The sequence below is a fragment of the Anneissia japonica genome, unplaced genomic scaffold, assembly GCF_011630105.1.
Source record: "Anneissia japonica isolate Jap-2015-1 unplaced genomic scaffold, ASM1163010v1 scaffold987_len1640505_cov201, whole genome shotgun sequence".
NCBI classification, from domain to species: domain Eukaryota; kingdom Metazoa; phylum Echinodermata; class Crinoidea; order Comatulida; family Comatulidae; genus Anneissia; species Anneissia japonica.
The window spans coordinates 1,113,299-1,131,708 of NW_022714175.1; the positions used below are offsets into that span (position 1 = coordinate 1,113,299).

Sequence of the window (18,410 nt, forward strand, 5' to 3'; positions counted from 1 at the left end):
TCAAAAGACCCATTGCATATTATATTGTATTATTATATTTCCTGTAAAAATAAAAATTCGAAGGAAGGAATCTTCTATTCTGTTAAAAAAAAAAAACAAATATTTTCCATATATCCAAGAACATAAAATATTCCCCATTATAATTGTTTTGGTAAAATAATAATTTTAAAAAATGTTTTATCAAAATATATGTGCAGACTTAAAATAAGAACAAATAGGTTTGAAATCTTGGCCTTAATCTACCAGATAGATAATTTCTTCTTATCAAAATCAGCCAGAAATTATACCAAAAGAAGTTCCTATTTTTAAAAAAATAATAAAAAAAAATTCTTGAGTACACTGAGGCTACATGGCTGCATTTTCAGGCACAGATGTCTTAATATAGATGCTTATCTAAATGTGTTTTCAATGGCCATTAGGCAAGATGTTTTTAATACCTTGATAAGAAAACTTTCTGAAAGATTGTCAGACAGCAGAAAAAAACTATAATTTTGTTTTCTCACTTGGCAAAATGGTTCTGTGAAAACCATCTAGGTGGCAGAAAAAATATAATTTATTGATGAATTTAAAAAAGTGCGAGTGTGAGGTAAAAAATAAGTAACACAGGCCATCCTTAATGCTCTCGCTCAAAGTTACTATATATAATGCAATTTGCAATGTTCCCATGTAAACAGTTCAGTAATGGAATTAATAAATGCTTATACATGAACCTTTAGATGACTGGGTATTACTGGATATTTTTCTTGGTATCTTGGCTTCTGACAGAAAACCATTCTATCTTCATGTAGAGAACGAGAAAGCTCTAACAAGCTCTAACAAACTGTCCCTTCTCATACAAGAAAAAGTTTGAGAATCAAATGTTAAAAAAAGAAAATTAATGAAAGGTGAAGTTCATATTCCAGCTAACTACACAAAGCATCTATTTGTGGACTTTTATCTTAAACACTCTCAACAGTTTAATCAAAGAGAATTAATCAAATGAATAAAAAAAAAAAATAATAGTCAAGGAAATTTTCACTTTGATACACTTGGTTATTTTGATTCTATTTCTCTGACCATATTTAACCTAAAGGCTAACAGCTGTCTACATTGCAAATTTGACAGTATAAACCAAATCCTGCTAATGTTTCTATTAAGGTGTGCCGAACCTGTAGGTGGCTCGCTGTAATTGTTTTGCTAAGTATATGCAGATTATCTTTACGACACTCCTCTATAAATGATATACCCCAGGAATGCAACTTCAAATAAATATCACTTGCGATTTTAACAACCTTGAGAGGTATGGCGCAATAATGATATCCCCGGATAATTCTCTCTTATTTATTCCTAAAACAGCTTGTTACGATCATGTTGGACTTTCCTCTTCTCATCGAAGCACTCTATACCTTGATGAATTTTGATACCTTAAGTACCCTTTTTTAACTCTGGTTTTGAATGTTATTTGTTTTGATGATGGAGCCAAATGGCACAGGAAATGGGTCTAAATAGTGAATTGAATGTTCCGACAGTTCAAATATCTAATTAATTCAAAATTATTACAAAAAAGAAAATTTAATATGAAAGAGAAATTGAATTCTGAACTTATTATTCATTCCCCGTACCACTGTACTGCGATATAAAGACATTGGCAGGTGATAAAAAAAGCATTTCCATAGAAATCTACAGTTAGCTACTTAAATCCCAACTATAGAGGGTGCTATAATTTATACTGTTCATAAGCTTTATCCACACACTAAGTTTTGTGACAAATGTTTGTAAACTGACCATATATGGGCATGGTTACAGCTATATATGGGCATGATGTCATATGACACCCATACTTATTGGTCACATGTTATAGTGTGGACAGAGTATTAGAATACAGATTTTGCACAATTTTCACTAAATATTTGAGATGGAAACTATGAAAGTTCAAGTTTTTTAGACTAACTTTGATTTCTCTTTTGTACAAAGTATTTCATTATGTTTTGTTAATCCTATCCACTACTTTCACAAAGAATAAGAAACAAACACCAGGAGAAGAATAGAACAATTGAAAAAGGACAAAGCAGGATTGACCATTAGTATGCTTTGATTTCGAACATGGGACAAGATTTTGAATGGAGAGTCTGCTGTCTTATTTTCTCGAATATTCTCGAATACAGGGAAAATTAAATACAAAAAAGAGGGTGAGATGTCAGGATCGGTTGCTTATTTCTTACAAAAGTTTGCCAGACAATTGCTACACTTTAGACAATAAGTCTTTTGTTTCTTGCACAAGTTTCAATGAATACAGACGACAATAGTTGCTTACTTACATTCATCTATGGTGTTGTGTCCCGTCTTCACCGCCCACCACGATGTACAATATTGTTGTATGTCTCACCCAAAGCCTTGGGGAAAAGATAAAGAGAGCTGAACAAATCTGTGATCTGCAAGACAGAAAAGGATTATCTTGGTTTAAGTCATTCAAACATTCCTAAGGATTGTTCCTCAAGGCCATCCTAATCTTTTCTGATCTGTTGTACTTCAATAAATTTGCCAGTTCTTTCATGTTTTTTTTTTTATAAATGCTCACTTGATAATATAAACAATTTTGAGAGTAGAACAGAGAGTTTATGTTTAATGTTCTTCAGGGGTTAACCTTGCTTTTAATGCATTCATTGTAAGGAAAGATAACACATTTGATTAATTACAAGAAACAGATTAGACAAAATAAAATTGGAAATTAACAAAGAACACATTTTGAGTAACCTAGGAGGTATTATCTAATTTGTTCTTTCCACAAAGAAAATGAATAATGACAAGATACATTAGTAATTTAAATAAAGAGGTAAAAGAGGAAAATAAACAAAAAAAAAGAGTAATGTATAGAATGATACAGTTTCGTTGAAATTGTGAAAAAAAAAAATACTCAAAAAGAATATGGACCAAACTCTGGAATAAAAAAAAGAAATTTCATTGATATTACTTTTATATTATCTTATACTTAAATTATATATATACTATGCATAACAAATAACTGTTTTATATAGAGCAATCATTAAAAAATCCACAAATTTAATATTCTGACCAACTTCAAATTTTAAATACACTTCTTTTTTTTTTATAAGAACCAGTAAAATTTTGCCCAGGCTCTGTGTTCTTATTTTCTAGCCAATTTCATGCTTAAAATGTTCTTATTCTGTTCTTATTTTTACACAATTTTCAAACATAGAAAATGATAATTGTAGAGTTTGTTTGTCTTTATATTATTTTTAAATAAAAACCTCATTTGTCATTTTACCTCAACCTCAATTTGTTCTTATTTTGTTCTTTGAAGTAATATCAGTCTCAGTGTTCTTATAAAAAAAAAGAAGTGTGATGAAATAAAAATGAGTTCCGTTCCAACCTAGTTTTGATCTAAATTAAAAATTTGTTGAAAGAAAAAAAATACAACATTTAGAATTCCAACTAAACACTATTTGGTTGAAAATGACAATTTACGTGTCTACCCAATTCACAAAGCAACCATTGTGGGCACCGATGTATCAAGGATATATATGTTAATTGTTGTTTTGAGATACTATCACATTCCCACAGATAAATTTACAGAATTCTACGGATCATTACAATACTAGACTGCTCAAACTCATCACATTCCTAAAAATTGCAGCAAAAAAAAAATGAGAACAAATGAAGACGGATTCCATAGGGATCCACCCATAGGTTGGAAATCAACACTTTTTAATGTGGAGAAGAATTACTATGAATATAACAAATATGAAAATATTGAATTATATGATCTGCAAATCAAACATATAAAATATATCAACAATATAATTATCAATATATATTTAAAAGTTTCATAGTAATATTAAACAATTATGACAGTAGAACTGTTTCATCGATAATAATATTGATAGAAATAACAATATTGATAGTAATAACAATATTGATAGTAATAACACTATTGATAGTAATAACAATGATTGTAATGATATAACACTAAACAATATTAAAACAATAATATTAAAACAAAACAAAATTGACAGTTTAATTTTAGATATTTGTACTTCGAAAGAAATAGAAATAGAGTGGGAAATTACATTGAACATTATCATAAAACAATACTTAAATAATAATTATAATAATATGTCGGTCTTATAAAGCGCATAATGCGCTCTTAATATCGCGATCAAACACATATGGAACACATACTAAGCTCCCTGGGTGAGTATTCCATAATGTTGTTAGCAAGTAATCAGGGCAGTGACATATAAACCTTCCCGGTACCCACATATACTCCTGGGTACGCACAAATACCTCTGGGTACCCATAAATACCCCTGGGTACATATATATATACTCTTGGGTGGTGATAATAATAATAAATTCCACGTATGATCATTATTAAATATAAAAAAAATTAACTAAACCACGAAACATAAAGAAGTAATAAATGAAAGTGTTCGAAATTAGTAATAGACATTAATTTCATAAGGTTCTAATTACTTGATAATCACAAGATAAGCAAACTTTCTAAATTAGTGTTAAAAATTAACTCTAATTAACTGTGATAAATGAAATTAAAATAAATGATATAAAATATAATAATAAAAAGTATGAAGTCATTTAGGTAACTTTTGATGCCTATAATGGCAATATTAATCTTTCCACACTCTTTTCTTAATTGAACAAAATAACAAATCCTATATCAATCTCATGTCTTAAACAATAACCTCAATTTACTGGCTTGTTACAGGTTTTTATCAGTATTAGCTCTGCAAAGGTGATCATATAATACTTATTACGGGGTATTATAAATAATTTTGTAATTAGCCTTAATATTAATATTATTGTATACTACATTGTTAAAAATGATTGCAAATCAGAAGACGTTGGTGACAACCTCACAAAATAGGAAAAAAAAAACAACTTTTGATGCCTTCTAGAAAAATCTGGGGTAAGGCATACAACCTTCCAATGCAGAAAGAACCTACTCTTAAGCTGCACTAAGGCTATAGGTTGATGCATGAAGACTATTGCAATTGAGAGAACATTATACATCAGGTTTACATAAGCTCTCCTAAATCAAATTCTATTGGTATTAAAGGACAATGATTTAAAGAATTGGCAAGTTCCCAGAAGAGTTGGGGGCTAGGGAAAAAACCCTTCACATTACTCTTTGTCGACAACTCAAGTTCCATTTGCATTAATAACAATTGTAATCTCTTCATACCCTTTAGCCACCATTCATAATTTACTGAGTCAAGAAATATGGAAGTTTTAATAGGACAAAGAATTCAGCAAAATATTCTATTCTACCTCGATTCTTAAAAGTTGCCTACTAGCTCAGTAGCAACAGTACTAACAAAGGCCTAATGCATAAATTTTATGTTCTTCCTATACTCGCTTTAAAGTTATGAAGGAACCTTCAGATACTGAATACTAGCTCATTATTATTGGCATTACTTACAATTATAGACCCTACACTTAGATCTTTGATTGAATATTAAAATAAAGCAATTTAGATATTAAACTTTGAATGTTTTTTACATAGGATATAATTTTAGATGCATTTTTGTGTTGAATGCAAATTGCTGACAATACTCATTCCACCACTAATCCAAATTTGGCTGTAAATTGTGTTGTAAATTGTGGGTGCATGCTCCAGTCCCATGTTATGCCAAGTTTATGAAGGCTTAGAAAACTTATGAGGGCAGTATTCAAACTTACTTATCTTTCATTTTCAATCAAAATGTGCATCAGTTGTAATTGTATTATGAATATATTAATATATATATTGATGTGTTTGGTATTTCATATCCATTTAAAAACACTGAAATTTTATTTGACAGGTAGGAAAATCATTAGCATAAAATTCATTGGATACTCTGTCTACCGTAATTACTCCATCATGAAGGAATGTGTAAATTTAAAGGAATTTAGTATCAAAAACTTTACTTCAAAGATATACTATATATAGTAAAATCTGAAAAGATATCTGTCAAACATTCAATCAAAATACTGAATTGCTCATTCAACAGGAGTTATCAATCCCCATTGAATTGCATATTAAAAAATCAATAAGTTTTTGCTGAAATAAATTTAACAAAACTTTACTATAGAAATTCTTTAGAAACTCTTTGCTAGCAAAGTCCCTGTAAGTAATGAATTTGGGAATGTTATTGACATAATAAAATAATATATTTATAAAGCATTTCTTAATAGGCAAAGAAAAATATCCTTTCTAATATATATAAAGATGAAATTAAAATGTTGAATTAAAGTTATAATTAATTTTAAGACTATTAGTTCTACACAGGCAGTGTATTTATTTAATGAAGAATTAATGACTTGGTCTGAAGAAACAGCATACATTCAACTGCTATTATAATAAAATTTAAAAATTTCAGTTAAGAAAAATCAGACTTTTATATATGTTATAAAGATTTATAAATGTAATATGGAATTGCTAGTTTAACTGAATTTAGAAGTTCCTAAACATGAACAAATGTAAAATAAGACTGAAATTTGATTTTTTTTTGTGTTCCACACAAAAAATAAATGCAGATGGATTTTTTATGTTTGATTTTGCAATAGATCTGCGAAGAAATATAGTAGGTGCAAAAAACATTAGCCTATACAACACTGCTAGGCTAGGCCTAGCCTTACCTCAATTTAGGTTCGGTTATCACGCATAAAAACGGCCGACATGATATTTTCTGTTGCTAGTATTGACACTTGTATATATTTCACAGGATTTATTTCAATTCTGTTAAAAAAATTATTCTGACCGAGATTTTGACAATTAAACAAACATATCTCAGGCCTACTCGATCGACTCGAAAAACCAATTTCATTAGAGAGGGCGCACTTTATTGATTGTATAAAGTATACATAAAAGCGAGAGCATTCCAGCGGATGCGATCTACAACCTTTGAATTTGCCTAGTAACGAAGAATTCATCTAGAAAATGGTAAACGCCTATGAGAAATAGTCTGTATTTCTCATTTGTTTAAATTCTTTTGTGAAGGGATATGCCACTAAGTGATTTAGTTTACTGTTTGGCATATCCTTGGTTGTTGGCCTAAAACAATAGAAAAATAAAGTAATTATCTGAGATTAATCTTGAGAATTGTTTCATAAACTAGGGGGAAAATAGTCCAAAGTTCCACACAAAATCCTTCACAAAAACTAGTTTAAATCAGTGATCATCAATACAATGAGGGAATCTATGATGACAGGCTATTCCAGCCTGACATGGAACATTTGAGGCTGTTAATTGGCGTTCTTTATTGCTCAATCAAGCGTATAATGAACCAATAATATCACTGTCTGTCATTTAAAAGCTACTTCTTTCAAACATGGGGTAACATTAATGGTTACACTGATCGATCTTGACAACAAAATCAGAACTGTTAAATTGGCAGAACAATGGACGGAATAGGAACGCTGGCAATTTCCAACTTTTCAATACAATAACTTTGTATGGATTTAAGGTTTCTGTACTGTGTATATTACTGCTGCTAAAAATAGGGTCAACAGCACTTTATAGACTAAATGTTTAAACCTTTTTCCACACTACTAACTTTATGTGACAAATGCCTGATATGCCTATATATAGGTGTGATATGAAATCATCATGCCTATATATAGGCAAAGCACAGATATTATCATAGAAGGAACAGTGTGAACAGATCTTAGGGACTAAAAACTTTAATTCACTCAAAGAACTTCATTATTAGGTGATTGCAATAGCACAATTATTATAAGTCTGTTTAAATTTCAGAGAATCTTCAACAATATAAAATGGATTTTGGTGGACATACACATTAGAGAAAATTCATAATACAATATTAGGTTAACATCAACAAATTTGTAATGCAAACCCATTAAAACTTGTTAGATTTTTCCGATATATTTTAACAAGCATATGGAATTAATGTTTGTTCAGTGAAAATAAAAAGTACAGATTCAGCACTAGGTAACTTTGTTATAAACGTATCATGAATATACACAATACAATCTGTAAAATTTTTAGATAATTTATTGATAATCAAGCAAAAACCAAATGTTTTTACTATAATTATTATTAGAGTAGAGAAACCTAAACTGAATATAAAAAAGGAGTTTAACATACCATGGTGCTATTTTACGGAATAATTTAAATGAAAACACATTCTAATCTAACTTTTGTTATTGAAATTAAATATGTACAGATATATTGAAATTAATTACTGTACATAATTTGATTTATTTGACAGATAAATATTATTTAATTTGTCATTTTATTAATATTTGTTACATAATCAAATTCTTGAAATGTTCATGCTATTTCATATTTTGTATTTTTATATTTTACCACTTATGGCCTTGCATGATCTTGATGAAAAACACCCTTGAGTGGTCAAGTTTTTACATGTTGAAATAAAGTAGTTATTATTATTAATAATTTGATAATAAATTATTATAAAATAAAATAAAAATATTTTAATATATATTTATTACCTATCTTTTATACTAAGAAGATAAAAACTATCCATTTATCTTTTTGAAAAATTATCACAATAATATACAGATTAAAATAAATTGCATGGTATTACAAAATTCCAATTTTTGTTTGGTTGTAATAGCAAGAATGTAACTGTATCGTTGCTATTACGAGAAAAACAACATTTTAAACTTAGTTTTGAATTGTTGACGTTAATTCACATAGCTATTAAATGTAATTTTTTACGGATGATATCAGCAACTATTGATGTGCATTTGTATAACAAGAAAAAACATTTTCCAAACGTACATGTTATAATTAACACGTCATCACAAACAATGGGGACTGATAGCTTACTAAACAACATTACATAACAGAGTGCATGACCTTTTGATTTTGTCCCAGGACGATGGTGCATGAACAATATTGTACAAATTGTTTGATATGACCTTGTTAAATTAAATTGCCATTTCGACCTTTTATATAATCAATTACTATTGTTAATATCTTTAATAACAATCAAGCCTGAAAACGAAAAAAAAACAAAAAAAAACTTTTCATTAAATTCTACACAGAAAAAAAAAAACCAAAATCTTAATTTCATTAAAAAAAATTTATACAACCTTGTTATCCAAAAAAAGAAAACCCACCCAATCTATTCAATTATATCTGATAGATAAACAAGAAAATTTCATCAGACTCCTGGCACCTTGTGTGTGCTGCGACTAGGGAATTATCATTTTCCTTTCATTTCCACTTTTTTTTCTCTCACTTCTTTGATTTTCTCTGATCTGTTCAACTTTATATTCATTAATGATTAAAATTATATTTATTAGTTAACACTATTTTTATCATCAATATTATTATTTTAAACTGTATAAAAAATTTTTTTACTAACTTAATAAAAAATAAATTTTGCATTGTTCGTATTAACATCATTACACATATTTTATATTTATATTTTTTGGAACAATTTTTTAAATTCTGGCATTTCATTACCAGTATTTCATTTGTATTCATTTACTTTGTTTTCAGAAACATCTAATTCAACGACACAAGAAAATACAACGACAATACATAGGAAAGCACAGAAAAGGAGCAATTGATGGGATAACAAAAAAACAAAACAAATCACTGTTGAGTACATGTCAAATACATGTAAACACTTAAAAATATACATATTAATAATTATATATAAATTAAAATTAATATTGAAATTTATAAAGCACCGGTATCTGTTTAAGAGAAAACGATAGATTTAACAACAGTAAAATGAGGAACGAATCATTTTCTTATTTATATGATTATTACATCACTATTATTAACATTATTTGTATTAATATTATTATCATTTTTAATTCTGATACGATTCAACATAAAACCTTAAAAAAGAACACACAAATATATGAATAAAACCACTCGCATTTTATTTCAACATTGACAACTCAGCTTTTAAAGTTCTTCTTACTGACACAAATAGCTTGAAGCGTTCTAGTAATTTTTTAAAGAAACAAATTTATGTTCGTTGATCTGATTAAAAGTGCCAAATAAATTGTAATTAAAGTTTGTGTTCTCAATGTAACATTCATAAGGCCTTTTTAACCTGCTTTATTAGATGCGGAACTCATCATTCAAAGTAGAAATTTATATCAGCGATGGTACCGACAGTTATATTTCCCGCAAAAAAACCCAAAAAAACAAACACCACATTAATGAATATGCTTGTAAAACTGCAAATCGTTTTAGAATTTGAGCAGAATGGAAATGAAATGTGCTAACATTATGCAGAGTATACTAAACTGAAATAAGGTAGCCTTCAAGAGAACGAGTGGCAATGAAAGAAGCAGAGACTGTGTTGGTGTGGAATTGTAACTTTCGTTTATTCACTCGAATTTGATATCAAATATTATGTTTCAACATCTACAAAGCCTGTCTGAGTTTACATTCTTACCATAAATTTTAAATGTTATATTGCTGGTAAATCAAGCTGCATTTTTGCAATATCATAAAACCTTACTTACTGCCTATATCAGAACCTAGAAAATATCAAACACAAATTATAAACATATATATATACAAACATATATATATATATATATGTGTAGCATTGTGTAATACAATGTTCCCAACGGTTATTTGGACCTGTTCAACCATGAAGCCTCCGTGGTCTAGTGGTTGTGACGCTCGCCTTGTCAGCGAGAGGTCACAGGTTCCAATCCCGTCGCATTTCATTACACAATGACTTTTATAGGACTTTATTCGTTGAAAAGCTACAGGGTAGCCTACGATGTTTCATCATGTCCTTATTAAACATTGTATATGTACCTTTGATGATTTATATTATATTATATATTATATGATTATATACAATATAAATTATATAAAATATATATAAAGTTATATATAAATACCAAGTGTATGTCTGAGTTTACATTCTTACCATAAGCTCTGAATATCATTGCTGGTAAATCAAGCCTCATTTTTTGTAATATCATTAAAGCTTACTTACTCTGCCAAAATATCAGAAATTAGAAAAAAATAAATAATTATATACAATATAAATCATTATATACAAGTCTCTTATACACATCGAAAATCTGATCAGAATGACAAAATAAACTAAGCATCCACTGGAAGGAATCCCAATTCCAGTGGATGCTTAGTTTATTTTGTCATTCTGATCGGATTTTCTCTACTGTTCCGTTTTAATTTTAAATTGTTTTGCATTATGTGGCCGTTTGCTGCTTTATGGGTTTTTCCTATTTGCCTTTTCAAATTTATTTATTTATATATTTATATATATATATATATATACATATATATATATATATATATATTTATATATATGTATATAAGCTAATAACTTAAATATACCAAAGTATGCAGTTCATATATTTCATTTCATTAAAAGTTGATTAGATCAAAACTAATATCTGAAACCTTTATATAAATAATACATTGCTAATGATGGACAGAAAACAGACGAGTGTTCCTAGTAAATAAACTTGTTTTGATGTAATTTGAATTGGTACTGTAAGTTATTTGATTCTTTTAAAGTAGTGCATACAATGCTTCAATTTTCATGGTTTTTTTTTCCCAGCTTCAACAAATTTACATTTTAGGGCAAATAATGTATAAGCAAAATTATTTAGGATGAATGAAATATTAGCTGTTTTAGAAGATGCAAGTTTAACTAAGTTCTAGTTACTCAAACATGAGGGTGAGAAAGATCATTGAAAGTGGTCTGCAGAGTCAGCTCCCTACATGCTGTAACCTGCAGAATATCTAGGCTCAAACGTACGTGATATCTTTTGTTTACAAATAACTTGTAATAGAAATATCATATTTTGAGAATGAAACAATGAAAGATTGTTGTTTAAAAAAAAAAAGACTATTCTTATATATACTGATAATTAACCTTTAGATAAACTGGTTTCCGAGAAGAATATATTTATACATTAAAGTCACCTTGAAGAAAATTCACAATATACCCACAGGTACGTGATATCTTTTGTTTACAAATAACTTGTAATAAAAATATCATATTTTGAGAATGAAACAATGAAAGATTGTTGTTTAAAAAAAAAAAGACTATTCTTATATATACTGATAATTAACCTTTAGATAAACTGGTTTCCGAGAAGAATATATTTATACATTAAAGTCACCTTGAAGAAAATTCACAATATACCCACAGGGAAAAAAATATTACTTCATAATCTGAAAATAACCACATGATCACGAAAAATCACCAAGTGTCGATGATTTCATAAAATGCTGTAAAATTAGTGATTAAAAAGTGTCGGAGCCAAGTTCTGTCATTAGGTACTCCTGTCAACACACCTACAAGCACGGAGATTGCTTAATCAAGTATCAAAACTTCTACTGCTTTGGAAGTCCCTTAATGCAACGGTTTACTACGAAGGCCATCATGCTGCCCCCGTCTTGACAAGTATCCCCTCAGGGTGACACGAGTACTACCCGCGAGACCTCGGTTACATAATCCGGGACCGCTATTCTCTGCAATACTGACAACATCCTCTTCTAAACATATCTCAGTAACAAGGATTAATAATGCTTATGATAATTAAAATCAAAACGCCGGGAAATATCCAAATACTGGCCGTCTGACTTGTATCAAGAAACTGATAAAATATGAGCAAATACCAGGTGCAGAAGACAGAAATGAAATAAAATAAAAAGGAAGGAACGAACTGATTGAATTTCCTATGATTTCTTTATCTTTGATATTCATCCACAGTATAGATCCACAATATATGAATCACAAGTGAGTGAATAGTGCACATCGGAGCCAGTCCGCCGTCCCAATAATTATCTCAGGCTAAATTAAGCACGCGCTATTATTTAAGGAGTTAGAGAAGCACGCATGGTATTGTCTCGGCCAACGAAAGGGAACAACCACACTTGATTTGTTTTGACAAGCGCATACGCGTTGAGGGAGTTCTGGCATGGTTTTGTTTCTTCCATAAAACAATACGGACATTGAATTTATCTGTTCGGAGTAGCCCGCCACGGTGGTGATTTCATTGCATGTTTTTCATTACGTTCGGATTTGAAGGTTACACGTTGCAGTATACTTGGCTATAATTTCCAATTAGAAAAGAAGTACACAATTGACAAATAATAATATGGGGGTCAAATCCTACCTATTAATTTATTTTTGAATTTGATTGATTGTATCTGAAAATGACTTGTAAACACTTTCCTTAAACATTTGTAGCACAAGATATTTTAATTTGTTTTTTTGTTTTTGTATATTCTTTCTGAAAGTTAAAAAAAATGTTTAAATTAATTTTTGCACTCCAAAAATAATGTTAAATAAGAATGTCCTTTTCAATAGTTAATTACATTTTTAGAATACAACACATTAAGGTTTCTAATCACTGTTTTCTTGTGTTAGGACATTTTTAAATTTTTTTTTTAAAGAAAAAAATCTAGAATTTTATAAATACCCTAAAAAACAAAAAGAAAAAGTTTTCTTATTTTGATGAACTTTTAAAGTTTTATTTAACTTGCAATAACAATTAATTTTAAATGTTTAAGTTGTACAGTTATTGATGTTGTTATTCTTCAGTTATCATCAAACTACTGTCAGCTTTTCAGTATGCAGAATATAATGATCATACACATGTAGGTAACTCAGAAACATGCGTCAAAAAGATTTGAAACATATGTTACAATGAAAAAAGCAAACGCACTATACTTATCAATTATCAACATAATGTTAACGAGGACAACTATATTCTTCCCAGCTGTCAGCTTTGATCAACAAACTCGAACACAAACAAATTTCATTTATAACACAAACATTAAACATATAATACTGATTTATAATTATATTTTTAAAGTTAAAGTAATGTTGAATACTCTATGGTTAGGAGACATGGAATGTTGGGGGCGGGTAGAATCCGTTGCATGGGCGACACACCGGCAGCCAAATGAGTAATCGCAGGGTGGTATGTCTGGCAGGTGTGGGTCCCTGAAGACATTCCCCTTTCATAGTTACATGTACCTTACTAAGTGTGAAGCTGTTCATAGCAGACATATCTAAAACACAGCTACCAAGATTGACATTCTTATGTTTTGTCCAGATTAACAAATCTTCTTTGACAAAAAACTGTTTTATACCCATATATAGTCATGATGTGCCTATATATGGTCATGATGTGAGGTAATCATGACCATATTTAGGCATGTCACATGTTTTAGTCAAATAAAATTTGATAGTCTGGACAGCGCTTTAGAATTAATGTTGATTCACTGACTATTTCAATGTTCCAATGTTTCTTTTCATGCATTTCAGTGAGTTTACATTCAAAAATTGACAGTATCAACAATATAACCTATACTACAATGCAAACAATATCATTTTAAAGAACAATTACTTATGCTACATACTATTTACTTTATACAGCTATTCATTTTATTAACAATCAATTTGGAAATAATTTACTTTATATATTTAGTTTCGCTATTTTCAGTTAATTTCCTCAGTTTTTGATGATCAAAATAATTAGATGACTACCTATTTGGTAAATTTTGTTTTAATAAATTGTTAATTTTATTATTATAATTAAGAACCTTAATGTCTTAACGGATATTATATAAATCATACAAATGCAAAAATATTATATTATAACAGATGCACTTCCATGAGGCCGATCTTGCACAAATAAACTATATTCTATATTTTATGACAATATAACTACTAAAATGAATAAAAAAATAAAACGATCAAATGCAAACGCCAGTAAAGGGAAGTTTAACACTACCAATCATCTGTACTTATATATCTTCTGATTGCTTGTGATAATTTATAATACAACTAAAAATGTGAAGAGGAAAACCAACTATCGGTAGCAAAGGAAAGTAATGATACCACAAATCATCTGTACTTATTAAATGAACAAGTTCTAATTGCTTCTAATACCTTATCACCACAGTTTGAAAGTTACATCAATATGAATAATCGTGTGATTTTTTTTTTTCAGATGACCAGAAAAAAATTAATGTGGAATAATGGTTAGTTTTACTCGCTTATATTCGGAGTCGTTATGTTGAAATTAAGAAGAACGATACTTGAAGAAAATCTTCAATGATAATTTAAGGTGTCAGTGTAGAATAGCAGTTCTGATGACTTTACCTATACCGATCATAATCACGGAAAAAACGATAAACGCTCACTTCACTTGCAAACTTCAATCAATAAGATTAGCTTAATTAGAATGTGAAAGCAAGCAAACCCAAGGTTCAATTTAAGAAGATCTCAACTTCATCCGTATGTCATCCACTAATCCAGTCAATCACCTTTCTACCAAAAGGTGAGAGATTCGATGTACCTCTACTCAACACCTACTCACCTGCCTTAGTACTTTTCCGACACCATATCGCATGCTTGACAACTTTTGCAGAAAAAAGGGGAAGAAGGTACCAAAGCATAACACCAATTGCATCTTAAATTGGAAACACTGTCGGCGATAAAGTCTACGAAAATATTCGACTGCTAAATCTAGGTCGCTTTATTTACTTTTTCAGTAAAATAACTATTGAGTTTAAAGCAGATTATCTAATCGTTTCTTTTTCTAATTTTTGCAACCGATTTTAATACTTGGTGGATTATGGCGCTCCTGTTCGTTGATATACTAATGACTTTGAGTATGATAACTGTGTGACAAAGATAAAGTTGCAGAAGAAGTCCATTTATCAGAATTTTGATCAAGATAAATGTGCAATAGCAAAAATGATGAATAACCACGCTTAGATCTCAGATGATTAAGGGCTTCAGATGGAGGAAATATCTCTCCCGAGATCGTTTGTTTGAAGTGGAGGGCTGGTGACAGTTGCGGGTTATTCATATTCTTATTCAAAACCCCAACAACCTCCTTTCATTGCCTACATTCTTGGAGTCAACAAACTGTTGAATTTTATCTTGCCATCAAATCCAAGATCAGAATCTTTACTACTGATTTTATTAAAGCATCTCTAAAAAAAAATCTTCCTGCAATTACTCGTTCATTTATGTCACAATTTTCATCGGAGCGAGACATGAACAAATGCCTTTCTTGATTTGTTCCACTCATTAGCAGGTAGCCAATCAGTATGATCGAATACTCTTACAATAAACAGTAAGTTTTAATAACTTCAACTTACCTGATCAAAGACGGACAGCAATATATAGTGCAAATGCACGGCGCCAATCATAGGGAAATATCTCGCCAGGTAACTGCGCACTGTGTTAACATACATGGTCAGTATACATAGTGTATACATGGAGTAGCCGTATGCGGTCAATACTGGCCCTAGTTTTTCGAAGTTGTAAAGGAGGTCATGGGGTCAGATTTAAAAACGGAGTTTACAATTACGTAGTTGATGGGAATTGACGAGTACAACACTACAAATGTACACGCATACATTTAGGAATTGTCTGAAACAGTACTTTTCATTTCAAGGGTCCCACAAGGCTAAGCAAAGAGACGCAAATATTGTCAATTGCTTGACATTGAAAGAATAGCATGATATAAAGTATTGTCAAAATGTGAACCATGCAATAGCATATCTCCAGAGATACAGCTATTTTCTTGAAAGCTTAAGCTCAGTTTTTGTAAATTTTTCTGGTAATATCGTAACTCATTCTTGTAAAACTTCTACTTAAATCTAAACCTTTCGATTATCTTTTACTAAAATTATGATCCAATAAATATACTATTACATATGGTTTAATCCCAAGGTTTCCTAATTTCGATGGTAATATATTTTGTTTTTAGTATCAAGGGAGAATAAAAACGAAAAGAAAAAATACGAGCATCAGCTAATAAAATTGAATTTACAGAAGTTCAAAGACAACATAGTTTGCAATACATGCATGGGAGACTGTAGAAGTGTGTTGAGGGCATTTATGTATTGCAATACTGGAAGGCAGATAGGTGAAGAAAAATGAAGGCAGTAGAAAGGATGAAAATAGTGGATGAAAAAAAGAAAGCCATAAGGGGATAGATAGAGGGTAATATGTAGAGAAAGGGAAAGGTTTGAAAAGGTGAGAGATTGAAAAACAATGAGATGCAAGAATAACTAAAGGGAAGAAATTAGTAAAAATGTGGAATATGAAAGGCAGACACAAGGGCAAAAACAATGAATGCCAACTAAAAATGGAAGAGGAAAGCAGATAGATGAGGGAAGCAGAACCTAGAACAGGAAATGAATGTTTAGAAGGGAAAGGAAATGGAGAAGAGAAGCTGGTGGTAGTATTAGTAATGATAATAGAAGAAGATGAAAAAAGAGGGAAGCACAGGAATCAAGTAGGAATGATAGAAGCTTTTGGAGGATACAAAAACAAAAGTATCAATTATGGTAATCACATCAAAGTTTTAGTAAATGACAGTAGACCCAACTGTAATGATGAAAAGAAAGCAGGTAGCCATGAACTTAGCAACATGACGAAACATGAAGGCCACAATAATTTCTCTCTTGACCATTTACCTTGGACATACACCGGAGATATATAATACGCGAGTCAGACCAGCAATTATATTCATCTCTTCACTGCGCCAACTTGACGTGGTTTGGTTGTTATTCTGCGGATTGCGGCATCTAAATACGTGACTTCATTACATCGGCTTGTCGTAAACAAACGTCCTGTCACGGGCCAAACTCCAGAATAATAATATATTTAAATCCTCATTTTTATCCAGAGGATGAGAAAACATGGGTTTAACTCAATGGCTCAAATTAAAGAATGAGCCCAACGATTGGAAAGTTCAAAAGCATATACTGATTGGCTGAAGCAAACTCATCAATACTATACTAAAAACACAGAAAAAAAAAGAAAATTAAAAAACACAACTAACTAGTTTCAGTTCAGAAGGTTTTTAGCTGAAGCTTGCCAGATTGAGTCTCATAATTCCAAAGACTCCAACCACGTGCTCCAAAGTCAGTTTTTTATCATCTAATTTATTTATGTCTGGATACCGCCTGACTCCAGTAGTAATACAAAATTATTACTACTTTCTTTTGTAACTTTAAGAATAACAGAGGTGACAAATACATAGCTACTGAATTCACTCCAAGTCAAAAAAATATTAATAAAAGCAATAACTAATAAATAACAATAAACTATATATATATATATATATATATATATATATATATATATACTTTTTGAATTACAAATGTAATCATTATACAGAGAAAAAACATTTAAACACTATTTCAATTCACTTTTGCCAACTATTTTTTTACCCGACTTTCATCTAAGTAATTTGCTGTTAATATGTAAGTATACATTTTTTATGTTATTTTGTTTAAACTGTTTATTTCTTTTTTTTGAAATGGTAATGTGATACAATTTTGAAATCAGTGTTGCATCACTTGAGGTGCTATCACAATCAAAGACAAAAATAAACTAGAAAAAAACTATAACACAAAAGCAACTCTACAGG

The 18,410-nt window shown here is 30.0% G+C and overlaps 1 protein-coding gene across 2 annotated transcripts in view; it reads right to left on the minus strand.

Moving 5' to 3' along the window:
• LOC117108947 (transcription factor SOX-5-like) overlaps positions 1–18,410 on the minus strand; it is a 123,919-nt gene that overhangs the window by 69,707 nt on the left and 35,802 nt on the right. For both annotated transcript variants that reach the window (XM_033251137.1, XM_033251134.1), the window contains exon 3: positions 2,298–2,411. The gene's annotated coding sequence lies outside the window, so the exon portion shown is untranslated. The remainder of the gene's footprint in view (positions 1–2,297; positions 2,412–18,410) is intronic.